Source organism: Ctenopharyngodon idella, chromosome 13, assembly GCF_019924925.1.
Source record: "Ctenopharyngodon idella isolate HZGC_01 chromosome 13, HZGC01, whole genome shotgun sequence".
Lineage (NCBI taxonomy): Eukaryota > Metazoa > Chordata > Actinopteri > Cypriniformes > Xenocyprididae > Ctenopharyngodon > Ctenopharyngodon idella.
This window is the reverse complement of record NC_067232.1, coordinates 21,032,454-21,047,500: the sequence shown is the minus strand read 5'-3', so window position 1 is coordinate 21,047,500 and position 15,047 is coordinate 21,032,454. Positions and strand designations below refer to the sequence as shown.

The 15,047-nt window shown below is 40.1% G+C and overlaps 1 long non-coding RNA gene across 3 annotated transcripts in view; it reads right to left on the bottom strand.

Moving 5' to 3' along the window:
- Positions 1-15,047, bottom strand: part of LOC127524959 (uncharacterized) — a 53,207-nt gene that overhangs the window by 16,869 nt on the left and 21,291 nt on the right. Inside the window, exons 1-2 of one of the 3 annotated variants that reach the window (XR_007933216.1) lie at positions 11,482-11,608; positions 11,315-11,408 (exon numbers count right to left, since the gene is read on the bottom strand). This is a non-coding gene — a long non-coding RNA (uncharacterized LOC127524959). Of the gene's footprint in view, positions 1-11,314; positions 11,409-11,481; positions 11,609-15,047 lie in introns of those variants that run through there. The other 2 variants (XR_007933217.1, XR_007933218.1) reach the window with 2 other exon arrangements.

Sequence of the window (15,047 nt, the reverse complement as noted above, 5' to 3'; positions counted from 1 at the left end):
TCTTGTGTTAAACCGCTCTGTTGTTCGGTTTTTCTGCATTTGCTTCCTTGAGCATGGTCTCTCCTTTAGCTCTAGTTGAGCTAAGTAGTTACCTCATTAGTAACTTAGTTCTATTTTTGCTCCTAGAACTTTAGTGGCCACTAGCTGGCGCCGCGTGTGACAGGTAGGCCCTCTGGGCCTCCTTTGGGAACATGCTGGCGTATGTTGTAATATATTTCTCCTACTAAGAAGAGTAGAGGAAAGAATATGCTGCTGGCTGGCCGGGCCCCAGGGGACTTATTAACCCCCTTTGCAGTTCGGTTATTTGTCCCACCTGGAGCTTGAAAACACTGCTACGGGCTGATGCCACGTGTCCGACTGAGGTTATAGGCCCCGTGTTCGGGGCCTTCCTTAGCGCATGATGGCGTATGTTGTACTCCTCTTGCTTTAAAGAGTAAAAGGTTCTTTTACCGAGTGCACTGCTCATTGGATTGTGTTGGATGGACTGTTATATCACTCACAGTCTTATCTGCTGTTACTGAAGTCCCAGCAAGTTAGACGTTCAGGTGTGCGGCCTTGTCAGGCTGCCCTTGGACTGCCACTATGTGACTGAGTATACTGGTGTGATATATAGTTCTCTATGCAGAACTTTAGTCATGTTGTAGGCCCCTTTCTTACCTCCATGATTATGTGCCTACAGTATGGTCTATCTGTTAGGTTGAGCTTCGTACTCCCCTGTAGGGTTGTTTGTGTAATTGTGCTTAGCTCCCTAAGCTGATCATTGGTTAAAGACTTCTATGAAGCCTCCCGTTGAGATCAACCCCCAGGCTGGTTTGTGCTCCCCTGTATCAGGGCTTCTTAGCGCACAGCCTCCTCAGTGCGAATATCAGGCACTGAGTAGATCCTAGGATTGAGCAGAGTGTGCTCCCCTCAATACGAGGGTTCATAGCATTCAGCTGAGTTCTGCTCTCCAGGATGCCCATCTCTATGCGTGGGTTGGAGTTGCTTACTGCCCCTTTGGCAGTCGCTCTTAGATTCTGTTTACAGACAGGGTTGGCCAAGACTGAGTTTGTCCCGTGTCAGATTAAGTCGGCCTCCCTGGTGGCCTTTCTAGTGACTGGCTGGGGTTCCCTTCGGTTCCCTGGCCACATTCCCTTTAAGGGACCTCTTTCTTCGGAATGTTGGTCCCAGAAGCTCTGAGCAGCCTTGGTAGGCTTTCTGCGGAAGGCCTCTTTGAGGCTCAGCTTGGGCTGTTGGCCGTAGGGAATGCTGTCACTGACAGCCTAGCGTGACCCGAGGGTGAGTTGCTTCTGGCGTTTCTCTTGAAACTGCTGGACGTTTGTCTAGCCATCTCTGGCATGCACTCTCCTCGAGCATGGTGGCGTGGGTATATCGTTCCCCAATGCGGTAAAACGCAGAGTTGAAGTTCCCTTCGAAAGGGAACGTCTCAGGTTACATATGTAACCATAGTTCCCTGAGAACAGGGAACGAGACTCTGCGTTGCCATGCCATGCCTCGGGCTGCCTGCTGAACAGTCCCTCAAGACGATAAGGTACTGACTGATTCTCTAGGCACTCCTTTTATACTTCCGGGTCGCGCTATGATGATGTCATAGGCTGTCGCCGGCGAATAGGATTGGAGTGGTTTGATTAAATGGCTTTCAGACATCGGTTCACGTGTGACGTTCCCCAATGCGGTAAAACGCAGAGTCTCGTTCCCTGTTCTCAGGGAACTATGGTTACATACGTAACCTGAGACGTTTTCAATCTTAATATAATTTAAAATATAATTTATTTCTGTGATGCAAAGCTGAATTTTCAGCATCATTACTCCAGTCTTCAGTGTCACATGATCCTTCAGAAATCATTCTAATATGCTGATTTGATACTCAGTTATTATCAATGTTGGAAACAGTTGTGTTGCTTAATATTTTTTTGGAACCTGTGATACTTTTTTCAGGATTCATTGATGAATAAAAGGTTAAAAAGAACAGCATTTATTCAAAATATAAATCTTTTCTAACAATATAAATCTTTACTCTCACCTTTTATCAATTTAACACATCCGTGCTGAATAAAAGTATTAATTTCTTTCAAAAAGAAAGAAAAAAAATTACTGACCCCAAACTTTTGAACGGTAGTGTAAATTGTTACAAAAGATTTCCATTTTAAATAAATGCTGATATTTTTTTAACTTTTTATTCATCAAAGAATCCTGAAAAAGTATTACAGGTTATAAAATAATATTAAGCAGCACAACTGTTTCCAACATTGATAATAAATCAGCATATTACAATGATTTCTGAAGGATCATGTGACACTGAAGACTGGAGTAATGATGCTGACAATTCAGCTTTGCAACACAGAAATAAATTATATTTTAAAGTATATTAAAATAGAAAACCATAATTTGACATTGTAATAATATTTCACAATATTATTGTTTTTCCTGTATTTATTATGAAATAAATGCAGCCTTAATGAGCATAAGAGACTTCATTCAAAAACATAAAAACATTTCCAAACTTTTGACTGGTAGTGTGTGTGTGTATATGTATATATATATATATATATATATATATATACACACAAGTAGACCGTTTTTATGTTCAGGAGTGTAATAAGCAGCAGAATCAATTTTAAATTACATGTGTGGAATAAAAAAGTAGATTATTGTCAAATAAATATAAGTGATAAAAATGATATTACACTTTTTCATTGCACAATGGGGAGAGCATTTAACTGTTCATGAGGTAGATTGCCTGGGGGAAGAAACTTTTTTTTTTGTGTGTGTCTGGCTGTCCTGGTGCTTAGTGCTCTGTAACGCCAGCCAGACGGCAACAGTCCAAACAGAAAGTGACTTGGATGCGATGGATCCAGAGTGATTTTCTGAGCCCTTTTTCTCACTCTGGAAGTATACAGTTCTTGCAGGGTGGGCAGGGGAGTACCAATAATCCTCTCAGCAGACCGAACCATCCTCCGTAGTCTACTGAGATCTGATTTTGTGGATGAACCAAACCAGACAGTTATGGAAGTGCAGAGTACAACTCAATAACTGCAAAGAAGAACCATTTCAGCATTGCTTGTGGCAGGTTGAACTTTTTCAGTTGACAAAGGAAGTAAAACCTCTGCTGGGTCTTTTTAGCAATGGAGCAGATGTGATTGTCCCACTTCAGCCAACTTTTTTGTTGGTGTTTGTTGACATTTGTCTGTGCAGTGTATAAATACACACGTTTATGGAAAGTACCAGAGACTGCATGAGGAACGTAGACAATTCATAAATTATTATAATCGTGTATTTATTTGGTTTAATGTTTTATCTGTCTCTTCCCTGTGCCTTTGTTGATACCGGACAATTGCATATGCATATCTTTCACAGATTCACACACCCCGATTAACTCGTATAACTCATAACTCCTGTTTCTTCTCATGAACTCCCTCTGTTGCTCTGGCTGAAAGGATAACAGTATAGTGAGACAGAGAGATCACTCAAACATCCTCGGATTGCAATCATCGCATAATTTAGAGGAAAATTTATAGAAATGCTCAGAAAAGTAACGTAAACATAGGGTATTTTATCAATATATTTCTAAATGTGTAAGCCTTTGGACTTAAAAGCCTTAATGGAGTTGTTTTGTGCATTCTTGTGATCATGAATAAATGGAAGCAGGTGCAACTGAATAGGTATGTGTTCTCTGTCAATACAAATATCAGTTAGGTCGGCGCCGATAGCCTAGTCGTTAGTGCGCCGACATACGGCGCAAATGCGTTCACGGAGATCTGAGTTCGATTCTTGTCTCGAGGTCCTTTGACGATCCTGCCCCCCTCTCTCTGCACAATGCTTTCCTGTCTGTTCTCTACTGTCTTCTCCAAATAAAGGCACAAAAAGCCCATAAATATAGCTTTAAATAAATAAATAAATATCAGTTAGATTCAGCATGATTGATGTGCACTCCTGACATAAATTAATAAATTACTGTTACTGTAACATTTTTTATTGTAAAACATTCAAATATTGATGCTGGAATCTTAAGTCTTTAAGTAAAGGCCAAACGTTCACAAGTTTGGATCGCTAAATCTAGAATGACTGTCATCAATTGAATGAATGAGTGGGAAGACACTCCCACTTTTGACGCAAAGCCTCATGGGGCGTAGGAAACTTGTGGATAATTCATCATCATCATCATCATCATCATCAGTCCCATGACCTGGTGTGGTCGTCAGGTCGCTGCTCTGTTGAACATCTGACCAGGTCCCTCCACTTGTCTCGGTCATGTGCTAGTGCCTGTGTCTCTGCAAAGCTTTTCATGGTCCATTCTGTAATGTTGTCAGCCCACTTCTTTCTCTGTCTGCCTCCTCTTCTGCCACCTGGGATGCTACCTTGGAGGATTGTTGTGGACAAGTTATTGGCTCTGACGACATGTCCGTACCATTTCAGCTTTTTCTTTCTAACTGCAGTGAGTAGGTCTTCATACTGCTTTGCGCCTGATGACGTTTCTCACTGTTTCATTTGTGATATGGTCCTTGTAAGAGATGCCAAGGATGGTTCTATAGCATCTCATTTCTAGTGCCTGGATTCTTCGTTGCAACTCTGCCGTAAGGATCCAGGACTCACAGGCATATAACAAGCCTGAGAGGACAAGTGCACGCAGAAGTCTGATTTAATCTATAATTACACCTATTTTATGTGTTTTGGAGATGTGTTTGTTCTGTTATGAATGACAGTTACCCAAATTTAATAGGCATGGGTTTATGCACAGGGAATCTGCACTTGCCCTCTTCCTCCAGTTATTTTCATGGTGCTGTGGTTTTTTGTATGCCTCATCTTATTGTGGATCTGGGCCAGGATGCTCCATTGGCATGGCAACAACCATACTGAATACCGCAGTCTCTGTCAGTCAGTTGGTCGTTCTGGTTGTCAGGGGAAGAGAGTGGTGGGGGGATTGTTTGGCCAAGTGAAGTGGTTTGAGTTCCCCCCACCCCACCACACCAGCCTCTCTACCCCTGCACCCTAATGACTATATGTGGTGGATTGACCCGGTTCTGGCTTGGGGCTAGTGGGCCGCAGTGAGACACGCTAACCACTTTCCCATGGCCCGGCAAACACAGCCCCGTCATTATGCTTTAATATCCCATAATATATCCCCTCTGCATGCCCTCAAAGGGGCTGAGACAGAGGGATTCTGTCCCTGCCACTAATAACAGAGGATACCTAATATCCCCCTCCCTTAATGTGCACTCAGACCAGTACATAGCTGCCTAACTACTCACATCAACTCCCCTCTGTCCGCTAAATACGGGCTTGTGAGAAATTTCATCGAAAATCAGCCGTGCGGGTAGCTGCCGCTGCATTATCCGTAACAAGGCCCAAATGATTGCAGTTTAGTTTTACAGCTCTCTCCACAGGCTAATAAAGTTGTGCTTGGTTTTTTTTTAGGGCAACTGGAATGTGAGTTATGTCATAGTTGTGAGGTTTTGTTTATATAGACAGGCAGGCGGCATTGCCATTGGAAAAGAATCATGACGGTTTGTTTTGATGTATCAGGAGCACCAGCATTGAATTTAACTTTTGTTTACCAGCCTGTACAGTGGTGTTTGCACATGTGTTTGTGTGTGACTAAAAGTGTTTACTCATGCAAAGACAAATGTACATGATTATGCATTCATCAGGCATAGTGCAGCAGAGTACGTGCTGGTAATGATGAGATATATTTGTCATTAATGTTACTTATAATTTACTTGAGAAGCAACACTATGAAAAATTGTTACTACTATTTTCCTACTGCACTGGCATTTTTTTTTTTTTTACTTTTTCATGTATAAACAAGTTTTTTTTAAAAATCTGCTGTGAATATAATACACTTATATTCAAGATTTATTGTCTGAAAACAAGCCTTAATATCTTATGCACTATTGCAGTACATTTTTATAAAATTTTCTTGTAAACAAGTAAAAACAAACAAACAAATGAAGAAAAAAACAATGTGAATCTGCTAAAACAATACCTAAATTTTACTATTAGTTGACATGATCAAATCCAGCATTATCCTTTGTGGTCTAAGTAAACTTATCGGAAAAGAAAAGTTTCAGAGGAAGCTCAAGTGATTACATTTTGATTTCAAAAATGAATTGTTTTCTTTACTTTAGAATAACATGCACTGATGAATCACTATTATTAAGACCAGAAACATGTATTAAGAAAGTAAATAGGGTGCATTTTGTTTTCATGCTGATTTTAAATCTGCCTTTGAGTATTATTATCCATCTAAATGTTTTTCTAGGATAATACATGAGGGCCCTTGACCATCTCAGTTATTTAATGTTTTTCCTTGCACATGTATGACAGAAGTATGTGTGTGTGTTGACAGAAAAGATGCTTCAGTGTATTGGGTATCGCGTAGTCTGGCCACGTTGAAGAGCTCCATTCAAACAGAGTACAGCTGATAAGAGCCCATCTGATGAATTCAGTCTCTGTTCCGGGACTGTGTGTGGAGGGGGGAAAAAAGAGAGGATTCTCTAACCAGCCTCTGTTCTGTGTGAGAAACCAGTGGGCGAACAGATTGGGCAGGGGGGCTCGGTTTTTCTGTCACCCTGAAGGCCAACACATTTTAATTAGATGGATTAGCTTAAAAGAGGGATATAGTGAGAGGGAGATCAGAGAGGTCCCAGTGCTTTCAACATTCATGATAAAACAATCATCTGTTGATTCACGTTTCTTCTAGATTGTTTGATGTGCCATCATTGAGAATCCTTTAGTTAACACCAGTAGGCCCAGAAACTACAGTCAGGAGTATCAGCTCATAAGAGATCTAAATTCACAGATTGGCAGACACCACAATCCCACATATTAAATGTATTACTAAGCATGAAAGCTATTCAGATAAATTAGCAGTTGTCTCAGACTGTTTGGGAACTGTATGGGAGTAAGAGGAGCTGCTCGGAACTTCTCTCTTTTCGTCCACACGACAGATTATTAACAAGAACCAAGAGACATCTAGAATGTTTTAGCGTCATTATTAACAGAGGCAGGGACTAATTCAGTTAGAACAAACAAGTGTCGAATGCATCACATTGTTCTGGTTATTTATTAATACTCAGTGTTGCATATTGATTAAAACAGGTTAACCTTAGCGAGGACGCCGACGCACTGAAGCTTCTTTGTTTAAATTAGCTCAAATTTACAGTTAGATGTAATGTAATAACCTTGACAAACTATACATCATTAAAAAAGACTCAAGCTTTAATTTTTGACCTCTGTTTTACTCTTAAAATCTTATAGTGACCGTAATTTGTTAATATGCGTCAGGAGTTATGAATATGAAAAATGGAGTCATTCTCTTTGAAATATGAGCATCAGCCACATTCATTGAGAATGTTCGTCACGAAAAACTCGACAAAATAACATCCCTCGGGGCATTAAGCTTAAAAGCATGCACATTTGGAGAAATATTGATGGATTCTCATATGTTTATGTCAAATTTCTATACAGAGGAGTAATTTTTATTCAATTTTTACCCAAAACGCACTGTTGTTATCACTATTAGCGCTGGATACTCTGATGTACTGTGTTTTCAATTCATACTTGCAGCCGGAGGGCGCTCTGTGCACATATTGTCCACAAATGACACGTAGTGAAGGACAGGCATATGTGACATGCCAGGAACTAACAGAGGCTTCCAGACATAGACATTATAATAAACACTAGATGCCCTATTGGCCTCTGGACCGTACGTCAACGGCGCCACCATATTGTGCGGGGCAACGTTCCCATAACGCTCATAATGGAATTGAGAAAAAGGCCTGCTTCGTGTGCTGCTTGGGGCTGTACAAATCGCTGCACAATTGAAAACAGGTATCTGGGAATGACCTATCACAGGTAATACTGCACATTTGTTTCTGGTTGTATTTGGTCATTATATAATTATATTGATAGTAGTTGGCCACCGGAGTCAGTAAGACTAAAATAGCTAGCGATGTCGCTAGTTAGCTGTGAAAGTTGAGACATGAGTTTACATGATTTCTAATATAGTTTTAGCTTATATTATATCTTATTTTATAAACTAAATTTCCTGAAGTTTAAATATGCATCTTTATTTTCTTAAAACCGACTTTTATGAACTTTTTATTTCGGCTAAGTGACTGATATTTTGTGAATCTTACTGTAACATTAGTTAGTTGGCTAGCTTCTCACACATTTAAGGTTTCCCAAAGACAACAAGTTGAGGAGACAGTGGGAAGTAGCTAGAAGGGAAGTTTCCCGACTCATCTACAAAGAATAGGTTTGTCTTTTTAGATTATTTAATAGTTTGCCATTAAATGGTGATTTGTTTATATTTTTATTTCCTTTTTAGCCCGTTGCAACCAGGGCTACACAAGCCTCAAGGAAAGCTAAGGAGAGCCTGTCAGTCATTTCCAAGAGATTGATGGAAAATATATAGCCTGTTGTTGTTATTATTATACCAATACTATATTAGTATTGTACTAGTCACTATTTAATTTACTATTTTTATTATTGTCTATATTATTCTGCAATTGATATTACATTGTATTTGCTATTATTATTATACCAGTACTATTATATTATACCACTTGAGATTATCAATCTATTATAGTTATGCTGTTATATTATTGTCTATATTCTGTAAATGATACTACATATTCTTATTGCTATTATTATAGTATTATTATACTGTATGTTATTATAAATATATTATTATGATATTATATTATTGTACTTATACTATTATATAATTGTACTATTCATTACTATTTTATTTGCTGTATACTGTTTGTTTATTGACAATATTATATACTATATTATTGACTATATCATTATATACTACATAAACAATTTCTTATATATAGTGTATAACAAACTATTTACTATTTACATAGTTGTACCATGTCATGTATTACCATAAAGGATCCATCAGTTATCGTTGTTGTTGTTGTTGTATGTTTTGGAGTCTCTATCTGTAAATATCTGTATCATTTTAGTGCTATAAAAATACAGAAAGCAGCCTGTGTGATTTTTATTTGATGATTTGTTTCATTTTATCAATGGTGGTCAATTCTAAGCTCAAGAAAAGCTAAAATTGGGTTAAAGACAAAATGCCTTTTCCACAATAAGAAAACCTTTTCATTAATGTGAAAATTAAATTATATCTCAGTATGGGTGTTTTCACAATTCTTATGCAAGAATAAAGCAGCCAAATACATGACAAGCCTGAGCTTTGACTATTTCTTATTAAAATAAATATTTTATATGTCTAACTATAGAGATTTTAAGAAACTAGAACTTTTTGTACACCACATATATTATAAGCCACTGAAATCGGTTGATAAATGTAAACGTTATCTTTGTTTTTATCCAGAAAAACCGCAGCTCGCATGTTCACTTGCATTTGTTAACAGCGCAGTCTTGCCCTGCACAATATGGCGGACACGTTGAAGTATCGCAGCAACAGTCCAAAGAGGCCAATAGGGTGTCTAGTGTTTATTATAATGTCTATGCTTCCAGAGATCGCTATAACCATGGATATAACATGCAGATAGACACTTTTGAAGACAATAAATGCACAATTGTGACGATATATGTTTTATCTGTGTTCTTCATGTCATGTGGGGTATTTAATAATAATAGATTATATTTATTATGCAATGCTAATCGAGATAGCTTTTCTCATTGTGCAGAATACTATAAAAGAATATATTTTCTGTCTGATTTTTGATCCGAAGCCACATCACATCACAGAAAGTTATTTAAAACATTCGACTTGTAAATTTGGAGCAAAAACATGGTTTTAATCTTTTAAATTGTTGTGTGTTGTTGGTGTGCTAAGCTAACATGCTAGCGAGCTCATAGAGATGCACCTGTTCTGAGCAAATGAAATGCAAATAAATCATTTTGAATGGTAAAGCTCACTGATTTTTTTTTTTCAAGAAGGGCATTAGATATAGTTTCTAAGAAGGTGAAGTGACATGTTTTGTGAAAGAAATGAGGGATTAAATCTACTTGAATAGAACATTGTCAGTAATTATAATAGAGACAAAGAAAAGAATAATTAGAGCCATAACCAGGCCGGAAAGGTGCGAATGTGTGCAGGGGAGACTGAAACCGAATGGGACAGTTAGCACCACAAAACAATATAGACAATACATTGAATAGGTGCTTAGAAGATGGCAATAAACATCAGTTAGCATTTTAGAGTCTTTTCAAAAATAAAGTCACATGACATGGTCTTGAAAAACGTTTAATAAAACTCAGAGTTTTTAACTTATCATCTACAGATTTGAACTATAACATGGTCAGACATGTGGCTTTAGCTGCAGTGCATTTCTAGATTGCTACAAGGCCAACTTCACTTTTATTTCCATAAAGATATTACACAAAAATAAATTTCCAATAACTTTTCAAAATTTTGAAGCTATTTTTAACTATTTTCTTTATTGTGACAACAATTAATTATAACTTTACAATAAACTGCAAAGTGTCTGCTTTCAAATGAGACCATACTTATGCTTTTAGTGCAAAGGGTTCATGAACTTTATCTGTTTTAGTTTGGGTATGTCATTTCTTGGGATTTTTCAAAACGGGAGTGCTGGCTAACAGGTTAAAAGTGTTTTATATATAGAGAATATATAGAGAAAAAAATCACCAAAATTCAGAAATCTTTGAAAGTTATAACTGAACATTTATTTAACAATAGCAAAAAATTTCTTACTTACTGTTAATTTATCTTATCTTATGTTATTAATCTATATTTTTTGTGTTTATTTAAAATTAGACAAATCTGATATTATTTTAAACTCCAATCTGTTATTTAGCAGTTTGGGTAGTTCTTTAATGTTTCACTAACTAGCAGAAGATACTAACCAGGTTAAATTCCAGTTGCGCAGATAGGGTAAGACTGCGTTACAATGTGCCCCGCTATGTTAGAACTATGTTATTCTATACAGTTACCAATACAATTTGCATAATTAACTTTTATGCATATAGATACCATGAGATACCATGTAATTAAGGCGAATAAAGACTGAGAGGAAGAACCTGAACATCCATAAAATATTATTTCAAGCAATGTATGTCTGTCACCATCACCGTCTGTCTCACTCCACTTCCCAGCATCCCTCTGGTTAATCACCTGCACTCCATTTCCAATCACTGATCACCACCAGCTGCCAGTCATCTTCTACACCATTCATAAGGTCCTCACACACTTCACTCACTGTTGGGTCTCGTAAATGGCAAGCACATCGTCAATGGAAAGCACTATGTCTATGGATATGCACAACGTCTTTGTCTACTCCTCTGTCAAGCTCCACGACCGTCTTACCTGTGCTCTACTCACCCGTTGTTCACACCACCCATCCTGGTTCTCCTCAGCCCCTGCTCTGCATTGTCTCCATGCTTATTGGTTACTGGATCACCTGGAAAAGACACAAAGACTGCATCAGTCACAGATAAGCTGAACCAAGACTTTCCTTATCCAAACCCACTTACCTGGACTGCTTTCTCTGCTGTGTTGTGGTTTCATCTGCATTCAATAAACCTGCTGTTGTTTACATCACTAACCTCTGTGTTCCTCGTCTATCCACTGACAATGTTTAGCACTGGTACTGGCTCATCTATTTTCTGTTGTGTTCTGTCTTGTGTTCTGTGAGAGCTGTGAGTGGAGGGAGGGGAGTGTTTTGTTCAGCTCTATGTTTTTCTGAATGTGTTTCTTGGGCTGTTTGCCTGTATTGTTTTGACCTAGGCTGTATAGCTTTGTTTTGCAGTGTGTTCATTGTCAAACCACAAAATTATTAGGGCCCGAGCACCGATAGTGTGAGGACCCTATTGCAATTGCTCAGTCAATTATTCTTCTTCTCCGAAATGAATCACATTTTTGAGGGCCTAAACATGCTCGAAAAGCCATGGAACTTCAGAAGTGGTGAAAATATACGTCTGATATGGGTTTCAGAATTAGGTGTGGCAGAATGGCTCGATAGCGCCACCTACAAAATTTCAATTAAAGGGGGGGTATAATGCATTGTCATGTATTCTGACTTATTTACACTGTCCAGGATTCTCGTGGTAAACATAGCCAAAGTTTCAAAACATGAGTTGGATGTATGACGGAGTTGTTACAGTCACGCCTGTCCCGGACTCCGTCTCCCATGATCCTCCCTGTTCCACACCTGTACTGAACCCTAGAGAATGGGAGCTAAACCAAGCTAACACCGTAACCTCAAGCTTGAATGCTAATTCAAGGGGCTCAGGGGAAATACAAATTCAGTATGAATGAAGTTCTAGAAAAGTGGGGCCTAAGCAACATAGCATACACTTATCTAAACAAAGATAAGGGCCTACCACCTGAGACAACGGCACCAGGGAGGCTAGTGACAGCCTACTACCTTAGCTGCTATCTAACTAGCACCTACACCAAAAGGGTAATGGGCATTTGGCCTGACAACTCAAATAAGAGGAGGCCAGAACTAGAAACTATACAACCTGACAAGGGATAGTAGCAATAAAGGGTGAATGCTTTAGTAAATCACCTAAACCCTAGTTCTAGCCTAGGCCGGCTAAGCTGTGGGCTCAACCAGAGAAGAGGAAACTTAAGTAAAGCAAAGCTCAACAGGCAAACAATGTCAGGTGGCCCAGGAGGCCGACACTAGACATTAGATCTATCTGAAGTAAAGAGTGATAACTCAAACATACTCTAGCTAAAACCAGAGGAGAAGCTACTCTACCAAACGTGGCTGAGAGGCGGCCATTTTGTGGCCAACACAGTACAAATAAATCATTCCAGCCAACCTAATGGAACTTCAGTGCCCAAAAACCCCTATCTTTTTCCATCTACATGCTCAGGAAAAACTATACAGGAAAAACAAGGTCGACATATGTTAAAACATAAATATAGACCCAGCTTACCTTCCTGCGGCTCGAAGACCGAAGACTCCTTATTTTCCACATGGAAGGATGGAATCTAGGGGTTTTTTAAGCCTAAAAGAGCCTCTTCACTATCAAGCCAGAAGGCGAGCCATCAGAAAACATTCATCATGGGCCCAGCTGTCAGCCTGACTGTAAGAAGCGTCTGAGAATGTTACATGAATCAAAAACACAGGAGGTGGAAGAAGAAGAGGAGAGGGCAGATGTAAATTGCCCTCGCAGAGAGCCTTGCAGATGCCTCTCCGTGGCCACCATCGCCACCATCGATCTTCCGATCGACACAGCGGTTTGCTTGGTGGCCTGGAGAGCTAGATCTGTGGTGCGGCGCAGCTCTTCTACCGCCTCAGGGGACAGACCCTGCCTCTGATCCAGATCTTTCAGCAGGTCAGCCTGGTAGGCCTGTAACACGGCCATGGTGTGTAAGGCCGCCCCAGCCTGACCTGCTGCTGCATATGCCCTGCCATTTAAGCAAGAGGTGGTCTTAAGGGGCTTAGAAGGCAGGACCGGAGCTTTCAGTGTCGGTGCCTGCCCCGTGACAAGATAGTTCGCAAAAGTCTCGTCAATAGGAGGCATCAACACATACCCATGCTGGCTCAATCCCTCAACATCAGCGAAATTCGCCCGCTGATGTCGATGAATACAAGCCGAATATGGCTCTTCTTAATGCGCTCCCAAGGCAGCTGCAGTCTGCCAGAAGCACGTTCCATAACCTCCAGCAGTTCCGCATACACAGGGCAGGGAGGCTTTGAAGATTCAGCAGGCTCACCTGCTTCCTCTTCAACAGCCATCTCCTGCTCTCTAGGGCTAGAAGCCAGAAGAGCACTCGCTGCTGGATCCGATGACGTCAATGAAAGGATGTCATCGTCATCCAACAGCTCATCCTCGCCAGCCGCTGGGGGCTGAGAGAGATTTACACCTCTCTCAAACTCCTCAGCGAGCTCCACCTGCGAGCCCCATGATTTTAGCCGCTGCTCTGCCTCAGCTCAGCTCACTCGAGAAGAGTGCCAAACGAGAACGGAGAGTCCTGATAGGGAGATGCTCACAGTTAACACAGACAGTGCCCTCAAGCACTGTCCGTGCATGCTCCTCTCCCAGACAGAAAACGCACAGATTGTGTGTGTCACCGGGTGTCAAAAACCTGGGACACGGGTCAGCACACTTTCTGAAACGTTTGTCAGACATGATATAAAGTTTCCTTACCAGATTCAATGAAATCACGATCAGACAAAACAGTCCCAAATGACAAAAAGATACTGACTGCTTCACTAGCGGCTCCTTTATACTTCCGGGCCGCGTCTTGATGACGTCATAGGCTGTTGCCGGCCAATAGGATTGGCTAGATTTGATACATTGCTTTCAGACACCAGTTTACGAGTGACGTTCCCCATATGCGGTAAAACGCAGTGTTGAGTTCCCTTTCAAAAGGGAATAACTTCATATCTGGTCAGTCTAATCTTAAGGCCTTAGCGACGTTAAATTGCAAAGATCTTTTTTGAATGTTTTCGTTGAACGGCGTGTCCATGGCGGCCTGACAAAGTCTGATGTTTCGCCTTGAAACAGTAAGCTGTTGTAAGTCAGGCATACAATGTCCAACCTGCCCCAAACTTCACATGTTTGATAAGAGTCCTGGCCTGAAGACTACATGCAAATATTCAGTTAGTCATAGCGCCACCTATTGGCAACAGTAAATGGCATGCTTTACACTGTAATTCACTCCCTGAAACACATTTATATATGCCATGAAATACCAAACATGCTAGAAACATGTTAAATCATGCAACACTTGGCTAAGTACTAATGTATGTGATCAACGCCATGAAACAGGAAGTTGTTGTAACTCAGGCATACAATGTCCAATCTGCCTCAAACTTCACATTTGATAAGTGCCCTGACCTGAAGACATCTACACACCAAAATTTAGTTATAGTTATATCGCCACCAGCTGGTAGCAGGGAGTGTGGCAAATACAACTGACTGACATTGTCCTCTAATATACTTAAATGCATATTGCCCACCGTGCTCTGTTTTCGTAAAGCCACCGGGTGGCGGTGGCACGGGTGTGAGGGCCCTTTCATCGCTGCTTGCAGCTTTAATTTAAATTTGAAATTCTAAAAAAAATGATATTATTTTATATG